The sequence below is a fragment of the Chiloscyllium plagiosum genome, unplaced genomic scaffold, assembly GCF_037043375.1.
Source record: "Chiloscyllium plagiosum isolate Xiang-an unplaced genomic scaffold, Cpla_swu_hap1 HiC_scaffold_25, whole genome shotgun sequence".
Classification (NCBI taxonomy): domain Eukaryota; kingdom Metazoa; phylum Chordata; class Chondrichthyes; order Orectolobiformes; family Hemiscylliidae; genus Chiloscyllium; species Chiloscyllium plagiosum.
In genome coordinates this window covers 42761206-42782560 of record NW_028270163.1, presented here as the reverse complement: position 1 = coordinate 42782560, position 21355 = coordinate 42761206, and the positions used below count along the sequence as shown (strand labels likewise).

General features: G+C 39.6%; 1 long non-coding RNA gene across 2 annotated transcripts in view; it reads right to left on the bottom strand.

The window, feature by feature from the left end:
• Positions 1-577: 577 nt before the first annotated feature.
• LOC148145327 (uncharacterized) overlaps positions 578-21355 on the bottom strand; it is a 283805-nt gene continuing 263027 nt past the window's right edge. For both annotated transcript variants that reach the window (XR_015761423.1, XR_015761424.1), the window contains 2 exons: positions 17423-17519; positions 578-1180 (listed from right to left, as the gene is read on the bottom strand). This is a non-coding gene — a long non-coding RNA (uncharacterized LOC148145327). The remainder of the gene's footprint in view (positions 1181-17422; positions 17520-21355) is intronic.

Sequence of the window (21355 nt, the reverse complement as noted above, 5' to 3'; positions counted from 1 at the left end):
ACCCAGGTGTCTTTGTCCATAGCTCACTGCAAGCTTAGGTGCAACTAACAATGCAGAAAATGAATGGTGTGGTAGCCATTATCCAAGGCAGGCGGGGGAGGGGGGGAAAGGTACAGAACCTGGGGATAGTCTCAGAGTAAGGGGCAAGCCCATTACTACTGACATGCAAAGGGTGCTGAATCTTTGGAATCCTCTACTCTTGGAGGAATGTCAAAGTCATTGAGTATATTCAAGAAAAAAATCAATAGGTTTCCAGATATCAACAATATGAAGGGATATGAGGTTAACCGGGAAAATAGTGTTGATGTAGGTGAAGAGAAGAGAAGACTTACAGGACTGTTCTCTTCCTGCTCCCATGTTCTGCTATTCCTAAGATTTTTCTTTCTATTTCCTAACAATTGTCCTATATGCCATCATTTCCATTACTGCAATCATTGACCATGAGATCAGGTCGAAGCCCCTCTCCCACTAGTATGTAGATTTGTTCCTGTCATCACTAAGGCTATTAACAATTCTACCAAAAAAAAACACACCAACAACAAAGAAAATTTATTGAAGCTATTGTATTTGTGAAAGGTTATTGTTTCTATTTTCATAAATATGTCAAAAAATATTCATTTAAACTACAGGCACATAAAGGGCCTAAAAAACCCATTACAACCATTTAGCTAGGAAGTATCACATCCTGCAATAATACTATATCCATCTGTCAATCTTCTTCAGATAATTTGCTGACAGAATCAATTACGTGTCTTCCCTTCATAGATCCTTTAGTACGTTCATCACTCTCTGTGTAAAGCAGTTACATCTAAACCATCTTTTCACTCTCCCTCTTTCAGACCTGAGACCGGAGGCTAGCCAATCCTTCGTTAGATTGTTCATTAAAAATATAACAGTTATTCTGTCCAAGTCCATGAAATTATCTCATACAACAATGAATTGAATGAAACAGAAACCAAACTCAAACTTTCCCATCAAACGTTTGCTTTTAATCAAGTTTTTGGAGTCACTTCATCCTTGCCTCCTGTAGGATAACCAGATGTAGGTTTCCAACAGAGGAAATGACGTCCAATTTACCCAACCATTTCTACCCATGACCTTAATTATATATGCTGCATCGCTGGAGGCTACTTCCCAAGGATAATAGGAACCGTCTGTCAGAGCCCTCGGGAGCAGTCACCTGTAATCATCAAGAAAGAAAAAAAGACCAAATTATTAGCAGGTCAACACTCACATCTTTTTCTCATTGGGCACTCTTCATTAAGTGATCTCTAAAAGTCAAACACAGGTGAGGTATCCAATGAGCAAAATGTCCATAAGTTACTGAGCTCATCTCAGAAGCAACTGAGCGCACACAGCAATGCTTAATTACTGCAAAGTCAAAGAGTATTTGGGGTCTCTAATCTATTCGACACGCTATTTTCAGTGCAATATTTAAATCATTTGCATTGATTCTTAGTTTGGACTAATGACTAATAGTTAATGACTGTGTTAATTTTTTAAATCATGTGTTAATTAATACAGACCAACTAACCTTAACTCTAACCATTTTAGCCACTTAAACTATATGAATAAACATCTTAGCTCTCGAAGGTGATCAATTAAATTTTGTATCAAGTAAGTGGAATTGTCTATCTTTTATTTTGTCCTTACACCAAGTTATACGTCAAGTCATTTCTTCTAACTCAAAGATAAATTGTTATAATGTAATTGACTGTGAAGCAAGCTGGTTCACGTTTTAGCAAAGTTTGTGTTTTTTTATTGTTTACAGCATGTCTTTCACTTTAAATAAATGTCTGTACTGAATAAATTATGATTTTGGAATATTCATCACAGACACTAAAATTAATACAACTTAAAATTTTAATTTTACAGCAAAGCTATCTTTTGGCAGCCATGTGATACTTTTCATCCTCAATTCATGCAATTAAGTATTTGCTTATATAATGTGGCAGTTTTACTCGACAATTGAAGTTAAAAATCACTAAATCTATAGAAAAGTTTCAGAAACTATGTATTTATTAGTAAGTCCTGCAATGATTACAGTTAAAATAAACTATCAGTATTAAATTTTCATCCTTTGACTTTAATACCTGAAATTTTCACAGAACGAAATTAGTTTTAAGACTGACCTAATATGGTTGCTGTGAACACCTGACAAATCCAGGCAATCCACATGGAATATTCAAAAGACAGCTGTCTCAGAATTCCCATTTAAAACACTGAAACTTAGCGATTGTCAAAGAATTTATTCTTTAAAACTCACATTTGCATGATTACAACACATATTGAGAAATTAAAGGTTGCCTGTGGAATGTTTAGTCTGGAAAAAGTTAAGAATCACACAACATCAGGTTTTGCCCAACATGTTTATTTGGAAGCACTAGCTGATGAAGGACAGTGCTCTGAAAGCTAGTGCTCTCAAATAAACCTGTTGGACTATAACCTAGTGTTGTATGATTTTTTAACTTTGTCCACCTCAATCCAAAACCGTCTCCTCCACATCATAGTTTGGAAATGACAATGGAGCTAGACTGGAAAATGCAAACTAACTGTGTTTCAGTTAGTTTCAGCAACCTTGGAGCACTGCAAGGAAAAAGCAACAAGGACTGAATACATCAAGGTTACAGAAAGCTCCTCTCTCCTTCTCCATTTTAATTTCAGTAAACCAACACTAGAAAAAAAAAGAATGGAAAACCTCTGGCTGAGAAAGCAAATTTATCTGCAAACCTCACTACTCCTGAATAAACAGGACAGCAGGCAAGCAGTTGGGACTTGGGCTTCACTTATGCAGTCTTCACAAAGATTGAAAACTGCAACTGCCTTTATCACCTTATCCATTGTTGATAACTGTCCTTCCCCTACTTTTTATGTAAGCTCACAACCTGTATATGTTATAAATCACACTAGGTTACAGTCCAACTGGTTTATTTGGAAGTACTTTGTCCACTCCAGTCCAACACTGGCACCTCCACATCATGTATATGCCATGGTTGACATATTTCATTAAGTGTTGCAAATTATAAAAGATAAAACTCCAGTCCTTTTCACTTAGAAAAACCTAGGAATTGGCTTTACTTCATTTTTTGAACTGGATAACCAAGTTTAATTGAACTGTGATAACTATGTGCTGAGAAGGGAAAAAAGATATTTGTTGTGACTGACCTAGAGAGGCTTAAAAAAAGGATCTGTGATCTTTCTTGACCTGGAGGCTATTCTGGCTGAATTCTATGACTTAAAACAGAGAGAATCCAGGGTCTGGAAGCTGTCACGGAACAAAGAGAAAGATAAGGATGAGGTAAATACCCTAGAGACAAGCTGGAGAGAAAAGATAGGTCAGACAGAAAAGACAGCACTGCCCCAAACATTTATAGGAAGTAATTTAATAAGAGACAGGTGAAAAGCCACCTAAACATTTCCACTGTGGGAAACCGGGGAATGTAAAAGTAACATTGCTGTTTCTAGCTTTTTCCAGAACCTCAAGCTGCAAACTGTAGCACAAAATGTGTCCAGTGTCTGCTTGTAGACCAGGATTCAGCAGCTGGTATCAAAGGGAACAGTGCCCACTGAGTGATGGAAATGGCCAGAGAGTGATGAGTCACTAAATGCTTACAGACCCTGCTAGTAGGGAAAATAAAACATTTGCCACCTGAAAGCAAACTAAATACCAGTATCCTGATAAAAAGAGTACCTGAGAAAGTGTCTAAACTTGAGGGCTCTTGTGACACAGCAGTAATGTCCCTACATCTGAGTCAGGAGGCCCAGGTTCAAGCCCTATAAGCTCCAAAGATGAATAGTAGCATCTCTGAACTGGTTGATTAAAATACCTATAGATGAACCAATGGTTAAACGTTTACATAAAGAGTGAACTTGTTACAATTCTGGCAGTAGTGAGAGTCTTGAGATTACTGCTGCCAGGGATTGTTATTTTGTTGGAGAATGGTCTTTGCCAATCGCAAAACATAGTCCACAAACAGAAAAGAACAGGCCAGAGAGGGTGGGGAGGCTGGAAAAAAAACGAGCAGCTATTAGCAGGAAAACTGGGGACCAAAAATCTTTTGGAAGCCCTAAAGGAGACAGTATACCTGTAAGATTTGAGGTAGCCCAGGAAGGGTCACTTGATTTAAATTGGGCTGAAGTCAAACCAGACATGTTAGAGCGGGTCAGGGTAGATTCATAATGAGTTACAAGGGCCAGAGCAAGATCAACAGCCATAACAGAACACACAAAGATACAAATGTGAAATAAGAACAGGAGGGTAGCATTTAACCTTTGCTTTCTTTTCTGAGAGAGACTAGGACCAGAGGACATAATCTCAGATTAAGGAGCTGCACCTTTAAGATAGAGATGAGGAGGATTTTGTTCTTTTGGGGGAAAACAAATCTGTGGAATTTTGAAGGCTGTCAAGGTTGGTATATTCAAGGTTGCAATATAGAGATGGAAAGGGGACCAAGGGTTTGAGGAAAAGGTAGGATCATGGATTTGAGGATTATCAGATCAGCCATGATCTCATCAAATGATGGAGAGATTCAATGTGTTGAATGTCCGACTTCTGCTCCCAGGACGGTCTTCTGGGTCTCTCAAGGCTTTTCCACCTTTCAGTTCAATTATGGCTGATCCATTTGTATTTCTACTTCCACATTACCATCTCTATCTGATAACCCTTGAATCCCCTGCCTACGAAGAATATTTCCATTTTAAAAATCTAAGAATTGTGCATGCTGGAAATCTGAAATATAAACTGAAATTGCTGGAGAAAATCAGCAGGTCTGGCTGCACCTGTGGAGAGAAAGCAGAGTTAACATTTCAAGTCCAGTGAACCTTCTTCAAAGTTCTCTTTTATGGTTCAGAAATTTTCCACCATTGTTTTAGTCATTCCATCTCCACTGCCTTCTGAGACAGGGAGTCCCAAAGGCCCACAAACCCCTGAGAGAGAAAACAAAATTCTCCTCATCTGACTTGATAAAATGACCCTTAATTTCAAAACAGTGCCCTACCAGCTATTACAAGCTTGAGCAAGAGATTTGTTTAACAGATCCTTTTGTGATAAAATTACAAGCGAGTCACTGGAGATCTCAAACGGGTCAGAAACCGTAAAGGTAATAAAGACAGAAATTGCTGGAAAAACTCAGCAGGTCTGGCAATATCTTCTTCTGAGGAAGGGTCACTTGACCCGAAACATTAACTCTGATTTCTCTCCAGAACTGTTGAGCTTTCCTAACAGCTTTTGTTTTTGTTTCTGATTTACGGCATCCGTAATTCTTTCAGTTTTTAACTGTTGGGTAATGCTTCACTTAGTGGGTGAGGCACACATCGGAATATAGTAGAAGCTGAGCATCTACCTGATGTCAGTAGTGTTCCAGAGAAAGTGGAACAGATTTGGGGATAACCTATTCTCAAAACAAAGGAAAAGGGAAGGGAACATATCCCAGAGGTGGCATTACTGACAGAGGCTATCGGGGCGTAACAATGAGTTAAACCCAGAATTATCTATTGTGACACAAATTGGACATAAATACTTCTGCAAAAGAAGGGAACAAAACAACAGAACATAACCAAGTCTTAGATCTCAATCACTCAAAGTAGGTTGAAGCAATAAGCATGAGGTGCAACAGTCTCACAGGAAGGAAACCTTGGATTATTACCTAACCATCTCCTGAAAATCAAATTTGTAAAAATTCGGCAATGAAGGGGTAAGACTTGGAAATATGACTCAGCTCAACAAACAAGTCTGACTGCTCATGCCAAAGTAGTGTTTGAACCAAGGTTAGGAGAAGGCTGATTGTTAAGTTATTTTGCGATGTCTTTCACATTGATCCTGTCACGGAACACCAAAATTCAGTGAGTTATCAAGAAATTTGCATTTGTTTTTATTTTTAACAGACACTTGCCTGTTTACTTCACATAATGAGAGATGAAAGGATAAAAGCAGAATGTCCAGTTTGGAAAGGCCTTGGAGCTAGACTAGGAAAGTACGGAGGGACTACATTTCAGAGCAACAAACTGAGGAAGTAACATAGACTAAACGTAGAAAGGATCCAGAAAGCTCTTCCCTTCCTTTCAATATCTTTCTCTTAGTATAGTAAACATGTGCTGGTAAACAAAGAAATGGAAAAACATCTACAATCTTCATCACTCCTGAGAAAACTGTCTAAACTCAACTTTCACTCTTGAAACTCAAGGACTCTCAACAAAAGCTGTCAACTGCAACTGATTCTATCTCCCTTTCTACAATAGATATCTCCTCATCCTCACCCTCACCTTTTCTATTAGCTTAATACCGGTGTTTGTGTCTGTGTTGGTTGTCACATTTTATTCTGGATGTTTTTAGGTAAAAGAACTCCACTCTCTTTCACTCAAGAAAACCTGAAGAATTGAGTCTCTTTCAAAATTAGAAGCTTGAGTTGATACAGCAAATTGTAGCATGTGTCAATTCCCTGAAGTGCTAGAATGAAAATATATGCCGTGGGCTCATGCCCAGGTAATGTTAGTGCTGACAGAGCTGCAGAGATAATCACAAATTGGACATAAATACTTCTGCAAAAGAAGGGAACAAAACAATGGGCAAAATGTTCCCAGTCCTGAACGACATGGTCAATAATGAGGACATTGAGAGAATCACATGAGCTGGCCAGAAAGAAGTTTCCTGACAGTAAGAGCAGAAGGTCCCATTTCCAACCATGTGCTGAATGGAAGGAAGAGATTCTCGCTAGTGAGTGCAGAGAATAGATAAGAGAGAACCAGTCGATGTGTTGTATTTGGATTTCAAGGAGAGTTTTGATGAGGTCACACAGAATTGGCTAGTGGACAAAGTTGTAACACCTGAGCTGGGGGTAATATACGACCACAAATTGAGAATTGGTTGATAGACTGGCAACAGTGACTGAGAATGAATAATTTTTTTTCTGGGTGGTGGGCATGACTAGTGCTGTACTCAGGGAAACAGAGTTCGGGCCCCAGCTATTTATAATATACATTAATGACTTAGACGAGGGAACCAAATGCAATATTTCTAAGTTTATCAACAACACAAAACTAAGTGGGACTGTCAGTTGTGAGGAGGTTGCAAGAAGACTTCAGACACTGTGTGAGGACAAACAGTTGGCCGATGGCTAAATGTAAAGCTAGACCTAATGCACAGCCATGCTTTATAGATGGAGCTGGTGTCAGGAATCCCAGGAGGCCCCAAGTGTAGTCAACACTTGCACCTGAGGCAAGCAGCAGAACAGGAAGAATGGGGCACCGTTGGGGTGTGGCAGCTAAGAAATGAGGAGGGTTTGGGAAGGCAGCCTGAGAGAACCTGCTAGGATCCACAGAGAGAAACCCTCCATGAAATGTGGTAAATTAACACAGCCAGTTTTGTATAAAATTCATCCTAATGTTGGATAAGTGACCCCAGTTCATTCATCTTCAAGCAGCTACATCAGCAACCAATGCACTCACTGTGGGGAGCTTTAACACTGACAATTCTGTAAACGGAATTATACTCAATTGCTTTCTAGTTGTGCCTTTCCTCTGGCACAACCTGTTCCATTGGAGCCTTTCTGATAAGGTCCCACTTACACAAAAAATGCAACATTTTTCCATCACAGTTTGGGTGATTAAGAAATGGGACCACAAGAAGGCCTTATGTCCCCTCAATCCTACTCCAATATTTGATTAAGATCAAACCTGATCAACTACACCAACTTGTCTTTTCTGTCTATTTAAATATACTTTAAAGCCCCCAAGAGAGATTAAAAAAAGGAGAATATAGAGAAAATAAATTAGAAGTACATTCAAAAAGATTTCTGCCATTAACATTTATACAAGATTAGCAATTTACTTTTTCTGTAATCACTCATAGGATATGGGCATCGCTGGCTGGGCCAGCATTTATCGCCCATCCTTAGTTGCCCTTGAGAAGATGGTGATGCCCTACCTCCTTGAACTGCTGCAGTCACGGGCTGTAAGTAGACCCACATTGCCATTGGGGAGGGAATTCCCGTGTTTTGAACCAGCAGCACTGAAGGAACTAAGCCTTAGCAAAATTTTATAAAATTAGCAGTTTTGGTTAGCAGCCCAGTAATGCAGTCTGTGGTTTCAGGTCTGTGTTGATGCTTCAATTCACATTGAACACGTACTGAATGCTACTGTGTATTGCTGTGAATATGATAGCAAAGGAATGCATTCTAAATCAGGATTGTATTTCTGTCAGAGTGTATGGCACCTTCCTATTTGTGAAAGCCTCCAGCTGTATCACACTTGATCTGACAGCTTAAGGTTCTGTGACTATCTGTCTTACTTTTGTACAGAAGATGCTGGGTTCTTTGTTGCTTCCTCTTCATCATGGCTAAGACACCCAACCATCCTCAGCTGCTTAGTCACTGACTTTCCTGCTAACACAAGGTCAGCAGTGTGAAATTTCATGGATGATTTCACAATGTTTGGCACCATTCCGGACTCCTCAGATAATGAAAAAAAAAATTCAGGCCACGTCCATTAAGACTTGGGCAACATTCAGGCCTGGGCTGATAAAAATCATGTGACACATGTGCCAGACCACAACCATCTCCAACCAGAGAGATTGTAACTATCTCCCCATGACATACCATCTCTGAATCCTCCACTATCAACATTCTGGGGATCACCATTGACCAGAAACTGAACTGGACTGAACAGAGTGGTCATAGGAGCAGGTGGATTAGACACGGCAAGGTCTGTGGCAAATAACATATCTTGTGACTCCTGAAAGCTTTGCAAAATCTACAAGGTACACATCTATTCATAACTTGTCTTGATCCTCCATTGTCTTAAATATGGCGGTGGACTCCACCACCAATGCACAGTGGCAGCAGTGTGTAAAATCTATAAGATGTCTAGTAGAAACCTATGAAGTCTCTTTTGATAACACCTCCCAAACCCGCAACCTTTATGATTAGAACCACAAGGACAGCAGACAAAAGGAATTGTCATCATCTGTAGTTCGCCCTCCAGGTTAAACACTACTGTGAATTGAAACTGCACAGCCATTTCTTCACTGTCATTAGGTCAAAATCCTGAAACTCCCATGAGAGCAGCATTGTGGGTACACCTACACCACATGGACTGCAGGAGCTCAAACAAGCGTGTCACCACCACCTTCTCAAAGGCAAAGGCAATTAGGATGAACAACAAGTGCTGGCCTGGCCCGCACTGCTTACAACCTATGAAAAAATGAGTTTAAAAAAAATGGAGATGTAACAAAGTTTCAAACATGGGTTTTGAACAGTCGTTATAATAAACAGGGCCTCTGCATATTGCATTTTCAATATACTACATTACAGTACTATCCAAAATTTCTGCAGAGACCTTCACACTTCCTGCCAAAACTCAGTAAATCTTAGTGAAGCACTCTCCCCACTTTTAGCCATTGATTCTTAGCCAACTTCTCCAAGGATTCCAATGATAATTCACCGCAGAACCTGGAAATTCTAGGGCAGACGTTGAGCTCTTTTCCACTTCCACTCTGTATATAAAGCACTCTGGCAGCTCATCAAAAGGACGAAAGTCTAATTTAACCTGAAGATTTTTGCACCTCACCATCAGCTGAGTAATAACATGTTCTTCCTTCCAAAAGAACTGGTCCTGCCATCAATTTCAGAGGCGGTCATTGAAGCTCTGAAGCTCTGAATGTCAGACAAGGCCATTAATGAAATCTTTTGATCAGCCAGAATGCCAGAGTGACCGCCGAAACAGAGCAGCACTGATTATTTGAGTCCTTGAAAAGAAATCTCCAGTTCGCATGCCTGATCATCTGAGAATCCATAAAGGAAAGGCAGGCTGGAAAATTCAAGTAAACTTAATTACATCATGTCTATTATGTAAATGTAGCTGAAAGTAAAAATACAATTTTGAAACATAATCTATGGAATGGTTTTCCTTTTCCAGTGTTGTACACTGCATTCATGAATTTTTAGGAATGCATCCTGGCACAATATGGAATTAAATGTAATTATAATGTGCATCTCCTTTTTATTGCAATCCCTCTCCCTCCCAACTAATAACTAGCTCCCCATCAAAAAGAGAATTTCTCTCTGTGGTAATGAAGTCTCACATACATCGGAATCAATTGATGGAATAAACAGTTTTGGACAATTAGTTAAATTAATTAATTTTAAAAAGGCCCACTTTATGACAACATTTGAGAATCTTAAGCATGGAAAATATTTTGCATCAAGAAGTTGGGTCTGACAGGATTTGCCCTTTGTTTTTCCCTAGAAGCCTTGCATGCATTAAAACTTAATAGCTTTTGAATCCTTGCATACCTCCTTGCCACAGGCTCCAGACTTTCAAGAAGTCAACATCATTTTCAGAAGCATATACACACGTAATTCTTATGCAACTGTGGACTTTATGCACAACCAGAGACTGTTGTATGTTTTATTATACACCCTGGAACGTCCAAAAATGATGCTCTGAACCTACCTCAATTTGTATAAGGAAAACACTTTTTTTACACAGGGAACAGAACTTGATGTTTGTTTAAAAGAAACTGGGTTTAGCAAACATCTCTAATCATGACCAATTTTAATATAACATTATAATATCAAACCAACAAATGTATGTGTTGCCACATTTGTATTCACTGTGTAGGGCAGGAATGACATTAAGCTTGTTAATTTCTCCAGCAATGTTTGCCTATCTATCAGAACTTCTGCAGTGCTACGAGAACAAAAACACACGACATGATAAAAATAAGTATGCCTGTGACAACGGATCTTTTCAAAATGGGAGAAGGATTGGAAAGAATAAGGACTGAAGAGAAAAAGAAGAAATAGAGCAAGGATGGTGATTGTGGATGGTGATGGAGAGTGCCAGTGAAACAGTGTTCTCAAATTCTGGAAAACAATCCCCATTATAATAATACAATATTCCGGTCAGTTCCAAATCCAAAATTGTGGAATTCCTGCCCCTCACCTTTGACTAGCTTAATTCTCCCAATGATAATTAGCCTATTTGTGGGGATAAGCCACAGGCAAAATTGGAATAAAGAGGCTAGTTGAATGTTAGTCGACTTCAGTTTCATCGGTGAATATTTTACAATATTTGAATACCAATATTTTACACTGTTTTGAAAGTTGTTGCACTGAACACTGGACTGTAGCAGCTCTTGCAATTAAGGATGATGATTCAGGAAACAGTATGGGCACCAATTTACTATTCAGTTTTAGTGATTTACAGTGTTCCCCTCAAGGCTCTGTTATAGAATGTGGGGAGACTGAATGCACTTTTCCATGATTAGCCAATTTTACATATGGGCTCAAGCTGGGAATCCAACTGATGCAGCAAAGCTGACTCACTATTGAATCTGTAAACAGAGGCAAAGTTATGGAAAATTTATAAAAGGACTAACGACTGATTTAATGTAATAATTGCCAGAGTTTCCTGGCATCCCCCATGTCAGTTGTAATGAAGCAAAGTACCTGTAGGTTTTAGATTCTGTTAATGGATAGTCTGAGGCAACAGCTGACAGATTACCCCTTCAGCTATGAACTGTATGCATGCTGCACTGTTCCTGTGAGAATTCTTTCTCGGGAATTAATACTCCTGAGCACGTCAGGGGCACTGCACAGTAAATCACCAAGTTTACCAGCACACATGGATTCTTTACTTTTTAAATAAAAACTGAGAAAAACCATTGCCCAGTCTCACACTGGGAAGGAGAGACTAGTTAAGCTTTTCAGCAGTGAGTGGAAATCACACTTCACTGTGAATGAAGTGCTAGTCAGACAAATGAGAATGACAACAAAATGAAATTAATGATGTCCTGTCATTACCGTGGAACATTATACCTCTTACTGCTCATGATATACCAGATTTCCTGCAGCACTGTCTTTTTGAATGATAAATCTTATCTGCAAAAGGTTAGACTTTTCAAGAGACTGGTGGCAAGTTTTCTAATATTTGCAAATCATCTCTGCATACATGTGCACATTGCAATTGATGAAAATGTTAAATGTGTGCAATTGGGCTGGTTTGCACCTATTCTGCAGGGACTATGCATGTCTCAAAATAGGACCTACAGTGTGCATACACACATCTGTGACAAATTGTGCCAGATACCATAATAGTGAGGGTACTCACACACACTGAACATCCACTGAAGTAAGCAGAGGCTGGCTGCTCATCTGCCAATCAGCTTGCAATGCTGACTGGGAGTGCCATTTTGGAACTCAACACTCCAACAAACAAAAACAGAAATTGATGGAAATAACAGATCAGTAGCATCTATTGAATACAGAACAGAATAGTTGTTTCAGGTTGACAATCTTTTGCCATGGCTGGGAAAAAAAGTTAGAAATTGAATAGATTTTGAGCAAGAGATGGTAGGACAGAGGCAGAGGGAGATATTCTGACAGGCTGAGAGACAAGTGAGATTGAGTGATGGAAGAGAAAGTTCTTGCATGGCCAAAGGGAATGGAGATGGTTCAAAAAAGGAAAGGAAGAAAGAAAAGATGCACCTAGATATATGTGCTGCTGTTTGAAAGCACCACACTCTCAACTCTGATCTCCAGCATCTGCAGTCCTCACTTTCTCCTTGTTGTTTGAAAGTAAAAGGAAGACACACCTAAAACACAAAAATAAAAAGAAACAAAATGGACATGCAGGGTCTATGGTGTGAAATGTTTGAATTTGTTGCTGGCTCCAGAAGGCAATTAATTAACTAACTGAAAGATGAGATGCTATTTCTCAATTTTACACTGTATTTCACTCGAACAATGCAACAGGCCAAGGGCAGGGATGTCAATGTGAGAGCAAGGTTAAAATATCAGACCACTGGAATCACATCGTCATGTTTGCAGTGTGAATTCAGGTGGTTATCAGAGAAACTGTACAATTGTAGAGGAGATCACCTTTCCAGCAGCTAATCAACAGACAAATTGAAGGAAGTCAATACAAATCACTGCTTTAACCAAGCCTTGGATCGTGAGGAGACAGGAGGTGAATAAAGCAGGTATTACATTTTCTGATTATCCAGGGGAGGAGCCAAGTGAAGAGAAAGAGTGCTGTGGGATAATCGAGATATGATCAGTGTATCAGGGAGGGATTGGGCGCTTTGCAATGCTGAAAGGACACAAAAGGGGAAGATATGTTTGATGGTGACATCATAATGCGATAGATCCAAAGACTGAACAAGATCAATTGAACATACAGAGTTGGGGGTTGGAAGGTCAAAACAGAGGGAACCCTATTGTGGTGCTGAGAAGGAAAGGAAGAAAACGGAATTGCAGAATATACAGCAGGCATGGTTAAGCACCCGATCAACCATAACGGTGACAAATTGGACAAGGAAAAAGCAAAGTATCTCAGAAGAGGTGCTGTGGAAAGATGGATCTTCAGAACAGATATGACAGATGGAGACATGGAAAGTGGAATGACCACATCCTCTCCTAGATACGCCCAGTGGGTCATGTGTTCAGCAGCACGAAAAACACCCCACCAGTAAACTTTAAAAGAATCATCAACAGCTTATTGATTAGTTGCTGGTTGATTTCTTCTGACTGTTGTTATTCTGGATTGGGTGCTTTCTACAGTTGCTTCAAGTTGCAAAAGTCTACGGGTGGACTGTGGCAGAAACTGAAAGGCTTCTTGCTGACTCCTGCACAAACTCATTGTTCACAGACATGAGTGAATTGGAAGGTATTCCTTTCCTCTTGGAATACAAAATAACCCAGTTCAAAACTTTTCAGATGCTGTGCTTCTCAGCTTGCCTGGCCGAAGAATCGGAATGGAAAGCAACCCTATTTGGTAAGAGCAGTCCCACAGACTCAGAAGAGAAGGTAAGGACTGGGGATGCAGAGGGAGAGTTCCACAAGGAGAAGGAGCACATATGAGGCAGACCATAGGGTAGCAACCAATTTGAAAAGGGGGCTTATTCGGGAGATGCAACAACTTCCTGTGTACGGCCTGAGCAGCATGATATGAGAGGTTTCCCTTCTGCCCTTAATTTCTCTTGACAGTCTCAAAATGAAGTCTGGTGGAATGGATTTAGAGTCTGGAGGAAAGGTGACCCAGGGAATTTTTACAGGTTTCACAGACTATCAAATTCTGTCTTGGAGGTTGGAGTGAGAGCACATAGATAAGGACAAACTACTAGAAGAAGGATCAGGGAAAACAGTGGAAGAAACCTATCAGCAGTTAGCAATATACGCCTTCAGGGAACAATTGTCCAAACTGAACCTTGACAATTAACAATACATGGAACGTTTCCACTTCATTGAGTACAGCTGCATTGAAATCTGATGAAGAAACAGTTACGATCTGTCCGCTCAATAAGTTGACAGCTACATTGCTAAGGTGGCTGTACGGGTCCATGGTAAGAAGTATTACACATCCAGCTTCTGATGAAGGGCTTCTGCCCAAAACGTCGACTCTCCTACTCCTCGGATGCTGCCTGACCTGCTGTGCCTATCCAGCACCCTTCTTTTTCGATTCTGCTTCTGAGCCCACCCAATCACTTTGCAAGCACTGCACTTTAACCCCACCCCATACCAGAACCAAGAGGACTTTCACTCACTCAAGACCCAGCCTGTGTGAGGCAGTATCTTGTGCAGAGCAATGGTTGATATCCTGACAGTAGTCACGATCCCTTCCTTTTGCAGCTCTCCACACTTCTGTGCAGTCTGTTTTTAAACTAACACCATAAGTCAAAAGGTGGCTACTGGGATAAAGTGACTACCCATTGTCAACATGGTCGATGACTCTTGTGCACAGGTGGGTACATACATGAAAGGTATGCCAAGTGAAATAAAGCATTTTAGAGCAGACCATTGACACAGTGAAACAGCATTTCTGCTGGAGGATTCAGCAGAGTAAATATCAGGTGCTGCATAACTTGCCAGTTTCCCACTTAGCTGCAATCTCAACCCTCTCACTTGGTCATAATGGAATAATATATTGCACTGCAAAATAAACAAACTTATACGTAAAATTGTACACAGAAGAATTCTGGATTTCAATGCCAGCCATCAGGAGTGGCTTCACAGCACCCCCATTGACCGAGCTTGTCAATCTTAAAGGACATAGCTGCGAGACTGATATCCTACAGATATTGTCATAGACAGATGCATTTGTGATAAAGATATTGGTGAGGATAAGGCTAAGTACATTTTTGCTCTCTGTCGGTTCCTTCACCATTTCTGTCAGAGACAGTCTCGTAGCTATGTCCTTTAAGACTCGACCAGCTCAGTCAGTGGGGGTGCTTTGAAACCACTCTTGGTGGTGGACATTGAAATCCATGAGCTCCTCAATTAAGGATCATTTCCATAGTTCTCATGCAGGGAACTCCACTATGTTTACACCTAAGATGAAATCTCAGTCTTCAATATTGACTGTATGATGCCAATACCACATTTTCTCGACAGATGTTTCTTCATCTAAAACGAAACTCAGGTGCTGAGGTCATTCCTTTTAATGCTAACTCACCTTTCCACCTTTTAATTGATGTGAATAGTTCTCACATGCTCCCTGGTGTTATGGTCACCATATTCTGTGGCCACTCATCAGAGGCAACAAATTGAAAGGACATGTGGTTTCCTGCTAGGAATTATGGGCAAATGACATAATCAAAGACTCACTGTTTCGATCCAATAGCCTGCCCAGTTCCATCAATTTTATTCCTTAATTGAGAATGTCATCAACCCAGGTGGCCTGACAAGGTGATGGTAAAATGCTCTAAACAGAGAAATAGGAAGCAGCTGACACAGATTCACATTCATTCCAAACAGGGAAAAGAAAGTAAATGAGGATAGTAATGAAACAAATTACTTCATTGCTGTGGCTCAGAAATCTTTGAAGAGAAGTCCATATAAAGTATTTTGTAACTGCATTTTAATCACCATAGAGTAAGAACTATGCAAGCCCTGGAGAAATGGTTAAAAATGGCTGTTTAAGCTGTTACACTAACGTCTCGATCAATTACCTTGTGCCAAAATTATTGCAGGATGTCAAGAGAACATCACAGAAATAAACAGCCATGGTAGCACGGCTGAGAATTCAGTTGATTTACAATATTAATATGGAAAACCCCAAAATGAAGTTAAAAAACTATATTTATGATTAGTATATAATTTATTCTGTCATCTCAATTAAAAAATGCAAGCAAGAGTAGGAATTATCAGTCTGTGCAAGGATTCTTACAAAAGTAAATGTTTCAACAAAACAATATCATATTGTTAGGTAGCTAAAGATAGTTTTAAAATGACCTGAGGAATATTTGACTTCTAAAAGACAATAATAATATCTCAGAAAATAAATACATAATGAATACTGTAATTTAAGTCTTATCAGTTTAAAAGTGTCTGCTTATTGGAATCAGTGGGTTTAACTCTGCTATAAGGCACTAGAGAAGCTTCTTATGGATGTGGGCACATTGAATGTCAGGAAATTGGGTAAGTCAGAGCACGTATCCAGAAAGGAACTCACCCAATTTTCCCTCAATTAATTAAAATGGATGGAAAATCAGGAGGTTTGCTTGACAGGCGGTGCTCCAACCTGCCCAATTTTCCAATATTTGCTGCACTCCATGTGATCTCGTACACCTGGGCACAGTCCCAGGAAAACCAGAAAAAATGTTCAGAAATTTAACTTTCAAACAGCCTGCTGTTGTCATTTTTACTCAAAACTAAACCAAAGGACTGATAGTCCTCCTTTTCCATATGCCCCATCGTATTTAGTACCACAGTGGGATAGATTTTAGTGACTGCATATTCATTTGCTGTTCAGTTCAGTGCCGTTTAACAAAATGTAGCTGTGTTTATAATCAGAACTGCACCATATTCCAAATAATATAATTTATTTGAGGAGTGCCTTTACTTGCAAGGTAAAGCACGTAAAGGTGAACAGTGTGACAAGTGCAGAGAAAGCTTCCTACTATGCATAGTCCTCCACACAATTGGCTGGTTATTTGCTTCAGCCTAATCTATTATTTGCATGGTGACTTTTACTATTATTCAATACACTTGAAAACATTTTGCTCTCCAAATCCATCAATCACTTGCACCTTTAAAACTGTTTAACTAAAATACCCTCTTAACTGAAGACAGCTGAATTCAGATTGTAATGCAGAACTCAGGCAAAACATTCCAGATGCTGGAAATCTGAATTACAACAGAAAATGCTGAAAACACTCACCAGTTCAGACAACTTCTGTCGAGAGAAGTAAAATGATCATTTCAGGTGGGTGACCTTTCATATGACTTGAAGTGTTATTCTCTCTCTCTCTCTTCACAGATGCAGTCTGACCTTCTGAGTATTTGCGGCATTTTCAGTTTCCGTTTTAGTTGACAATACCTCGCATGGCATAATATTGTGGAACTCATTTCAAATTTATTTTGTGCTTGGCAAGCGGATTTTAAAATATGTTTTATTAAAATTGAGGACGAACTCTGGAACTATTTACCTGTGAAGTGTTTGTGGATGCTATGCATTCAGAGCATGGGATCAGACATCTGCACCAGGAGGATGTTTCCTGCTTAGTTCGTTTTCTTCCTCAGTTTCTGGCAAAACAACAAGATGGAACAAATACTGTTTGTGCAGAAAGCAACTGATCAGATTCCAGTACTTGCCAAAACTGCACCTCTTATGGACCATTTGAGGAACAACATTACAAAGAAATTCAAACCATACTACAATTCACAGCATCACACTTTAAGGAACGAAAATGGTGGCATGAGAGGATAGTTAGAAAGGTGCAGTTGTAACATTGTAACCAGTTCAAAATATTATTTGAAAATATGATGAAAATAAGCAATTTGATATGGGGAGATTTGTGATGCTGCTTGGTTTTTGTAAATACGTAAATCATGAATGCTGCTGACGTTAGCTGAGGAATAAGACAGGAAGAATGACCAACTCTGACTGTGGGAAGAGCCTGCAGAATTAACACTGCTCAAAAGGCACAATTGTTGCACATTCCGCGTATATCTAGATTTCATGTCTATTTCTACAATTGTACCAGGTCATTGTACTAGGTCCACAGACCAAGGTAAAGTGGGATCGAGGAGATAGGGTGGGAGGGGGGAAGAGGATAAAGCTGGACAAGAGAGTTAGAGACCTCTGATCTGAGGGACAGGATAATAGTATTGACTGAAAGACACCTTCAGACACAGGAACAATATGTCTAGGACCTTTTAAATCCATCTGAGCTACAGGAAGAAGCAGTTTAGTTCCTTTCCCAACAAAAGCCTTGATGTCACCTTCAGATGCCAGTCTTAATTTGGAGCTCAAAAGGAGATTTTTTTTTTGCACAGTGCCCATTGGTAATCAATTAAATAAAGAACATTTAAAAATAGGTTGTGAATGACATAGTGGGAATTTCCAGCCATAATAGGAGTGTGACTCTTGACTCAAGGCACTCCCACAAGAGAACCATTAATATTTGTAGCAAAGAGAAACAGATTTCATTTTTCCTGATGTGTGAATCTTTCCATTCTGGCCTCTTCCTGGCAATGCTATTGACATTTTGTTTTGCACCATCCATTTCTGTCTTCGTTTCACTCAAGGAATTCAAACCCAAGTTGAACGTAACTCATTCTGTGAAAACCAGATAGTGCAGAAAGCAAAATATTCTCATGATCTTTTAGTATGCTAACTTTTGTAAAATATTCAGCAGGCTTCCACATTAGATTGTAATAGTTAACTTGTCAGTATTTGTTTTCCACATTATGTTGTATGCATATAGAGTCACAGAGTTGCACAGCATTGAACCAGACCCTTCGGTCCAACCCGTCCATGCCGACCAGATACTCCAACCCAATCTAGTCCCACCTGCCTGCACCCGGCCCATATCCCTCCATACCCTTCCTATTCATATACCCATCCAAATGCCTCTTAAATGTTGCAATTGTACTAGCCTCCACCACATCCTCTGGCAGCTCATTCCATACCCGTACCACCGTCTATGTGAAAAAGTTTCCCCTAAGGTCCCTTTTATATCTTTCCCCTCTCCCCCTAAACCTATGCTGTCTAGTTCTGGACTCCCCCATCCTAGGGAAAAGACTTTGCCTATTTACCCTATCCATGGCCCTCATAATTTTGCAAACCTTTATAAGGTCACCCCTCAGCCTCCAACACGCCAGGGAAAACAGCCCCAGCTTGTTCACCCTCTCCCTATAGCTCAAATCCTCCAACCCTGGCAACATCCTTGTAAATCTTTTCTGAACCCTTTCAAGTTTCACAACATCTTTCCGATAGGAAGGAGACCAGAATGGCACGCAATATTCCAACTGTGGCCTAACCAATGTCCTGTACAGCTGCAGCATGACCTCCCAACTCCTGTACTCAATACTCTGACCAATAAAAGAAAGCATACCAAACGCCGCCTTCACTATCCTATCCACCTGCGGTTCTGGTACTACATCATTTTTGGAAGATATTTGCATATAATTTACAATTTTCAGACCAATATGTGTTCATAGATTACATTGGGAACACCAGAAGGCTGAAAGTATTGCCTATTTTGTGATCAGTTACATTAATAATGGAAAATGAAATAAATATTTAAAACTTCTCACTTTAAATTCTCAATTTCTCATAAGTATATAGAATGTCCTCAGAAAATCATTTGCTATTAAAGAATTCCTTTCAATATACTTTAACAAAATACACAGAGCATATAAATTTTACACATATATCTCTTCAAAATCTGAATATCGCATTCTATACCAAGCATACAACTTTTAGTTTTTTCTGAGTAATATGCAGGGATTACATTCGATGTGCTTTAAATTGAAACTCAAGACACTCACACAATACAGCACATTAATATATGCGCAGATTTTAAAATGTAACTTCCACATCTAATCACTCAAACTCTATACAAATCTGCAAATACATATCAGGTCTGTTAGATCTGAAGTGAAAAAGGTTCAATGGTGTGTAAAGTTAAAAATCACACAACGCCAGGTTATAGTCTCAACAGGTTTAATTGGAAGCACTAGCTTTTGGAGCGCCACTCCTTCATCAGGTCAACAGACCTGCAAATGAAAGGACAGCTTATTGTTTTATAGGATTGGGAGACAGTAGGGAAGAACACACAGAAGTGAAGAATTGAATATCCTGAGTTAAATGTGCAAATAATAGGCAAAGAGTAAGAGTGAACAACTGAATAGCCGACAAAAACATGATGTGAAGTATTGATGTTGGACTGGGATGGATAAAGTCAGAAGTCATCATGTCAACTGACAAAGGAGCGGCACTCTGAAAGCTTGTGATTTCAAATAAACCTGTTGAGATTAATACCTGGTGTTGTGTGACTTTTGACTTCATAAAAATATGAAGAAACCATGGTACATACGACATCAAGGAATGGTGAGTGTGCAAACACAGAAAAAGCTTACTCACTCTGGCAATTTCCAGACTGTAATGCTGAAGACCCGTACTTCGGAACAAGGTAAAGAAAAACATACAAACTTCAGGATAATTGGGAAGCAATGCTTCTGACATGCTGAAAGACAATGATTAATGACAATACCTACGCTTGACATTAAATGCTGTTTGTAGCATTGTGTCTCCCATCAACAACAGCCTCAAAGTCCTGTCACCAATATTAATATTTTTTGTACATAATTCAGCATCAAATTTTCTCTGGTAACAGTCTGGTAGGCATTTGGTGCACTTTTCACTTGCACTTTGTGTTCCATTGGGACTGAAGGGATGTTCTCTTTATTCTACAAAAATATTGGCCCGCTAACCTCGAAACCAAATGGTGATTGCTATGTTTACCTGGAAAAATATAAATAGTGCTGTATGGTTATTGGCCGAAGATGAAGCCAAATTTATATAATGGCAAAAGGGTATTAGTAAGTGAGGATAGTTGAGGATTAGATGGATTTGGGGATATTTAGAGGAAGAGAGATCAATGATTGCCTGGGAACATAAAGTTTGGAGTTATTTTTCATCCATTCTGTTATCTGCTTTTTCAACAAATTAACTTGTACTCAAGTGTAACATTTCAAGTGAAAATGCACACTCTTCAATTGCAGCCTAAAATAATTTACAGGTTTCCCCATCACACAGTATTAGCTTTAAAGTTTGTGAGAAGATTTGTAGCTCAGGTGCTCGTTGTTGTGGTTCTGTTCGCCGAGCTGGGAATTTGTGTTGCAGGCGTTTCATACCCTGTCTAGGTGACATCCTCAGTGCTTGGGAGCCTCCTGTGAAGCACTTCTGTGATGTTTCCTCCGGCATTTATAGTGGTGCTATGTTTTCAAGATCAGTTTTAGCCATGACTCTGTCGGTAGCACTCATACTAAAGTCACAAGGTTGTGGGTTCAAGTATTTAAGCACAACCATCTTGGTCAATACCACAGGGCTGTACTAAGGGAATGCTGCACTG